The sequence below is a fragment of the Propithecus coquereli genome, unplaced genomic scaffold, assembly GCF_000956105.1.
Source record: "Propithecus coquereli isolate 6110/MARCELLA unplaced genomic scaffold, Pcoq_1.0 Scaffold314, whole genome shotgun sequence".
Classification (NCBI taxonomy): Eukaryota; Metazoa; Chordata; class Mammalia; order Primates; family Indriidae; genus Propithecus; species Propithecus coquereli.
The window spans coordinates 684,003-685,216 of record NW_012148775.1 but is presented as its reverse complement, the minus strand read 5'-3'; the positions used below and the strand labels follow the sequence as shown (position 1 = coordinate 685,216).

General features: G+C 28.1%; 1 protein-coding gene across 1 annotated transcript in view; it reads left to right on the top strand.

The window, feature by feature from the left end:
• Positions 1–371: 371 nt before the first annotated feature.
• Positions 372–1,214, top strand: part of TAOK3 (TAO kinase 3) — an 88,346-nt gene continuing 87,503 nt past the window's right edge. The window contains exon 1 of the mRNA XM_012650191.1: positions 372–477. The gene's annotated coding sequence lies outside the window, so the exon portion shown is untranslated. The remainder of the gene's footprint in view (positions 478–1,214) is intronic.

The following is a 1,214-nucleotide window of genomic DNA, read 5'->3' as shown; positions in this document are numbered from 1 at the left end:
ATGACTATTGGAAAAGTAATTCAGAATATAAGCCTTACTGACAGAGAATCAGTAGCATTATTATGTACTGTCAGATTAGTCCTGTCTGTTGGTAGCCTCTATTGAGTTACCCTGGACACAAACCAGTGGAAGCCTCAACATAGATTCTGAAATCTAATGACATATTTGTTTCCTAGGTATTGCTTGTGAAAGAGTAGCTTGTGTCTTTGTTGTGAATATCTTACCTTTTAAATTTCTCATCCGCAAACAAATAAAGATTAAATGTTAACTTTGTAATATTACGTTTATAAATATTTAAAACTACTATGTTAGCAATTATTATTTCTTTAATTTTGATCCTATAATTATATATTTTACTCTTCTTTTTCCATAGGTGCACCATAAATTTAAAAGACTGAAGTTATGAATGAGAAAAAAAAAGATTGCTGCTAAAATGAACCTGAGCAATACAGTATATTTTGTGCCACATACAAAAAGGTATTGCCCGCAGATCTATGACTTAGATTTTTCCTAAAAAATGATACCGAACTGTATTTTCTGATTTTTCTATGATAAATTATTTTTGTAAGAAAAATAAAAAGGAAAGTAAAAATATGAATTCATAAAATTGGGATAAAATATTCTTTTATAACAATTTTTAAGTTTCAAATTATTTCCTTATAGATTTTTCATTATTCCCAGTTATAGCTTACAATTTTGAGAATTATTTGGTTAAAAGAAATGAGCTTACTTAAAGTTTCTTGATTCTTTTTTCTATTTTCTGGAAATATATATAGATTAACATTTTTTTGTTATAGTACTTTATAATTAGATTTTGAAATTACATGAAAGGTTTTAAATCACTTTTCCTCTAATTACAGAAGTAACAGGCTTTGCAAAAAATTTTAGAAAAGACAGAAATAAAAAATTACCTGAAATCCAACACCTACTTCAGATGTTTCCAGTCTTAACTGTCATATTCCTTCTGTGTGCTACGTACTTATACCTCACCTCTTTTGCTAAAACAAAACAAACAAAAGAGAAACTCCCTTGTATGAATTCCCAGAAGATTATTACTGGGTCAAAGAGCATACCCATTTTACTCTTCCAGTAGTGTATGAAAATGACAATTTCCTTAAGTCCTTGCCCAAAAAATGTATCTTTTTTTCTATTATTTTGCCTGTTTGGTGGGTGAAATGAAGTGTATACTATTATTTTTTATTTCTTTAATCACT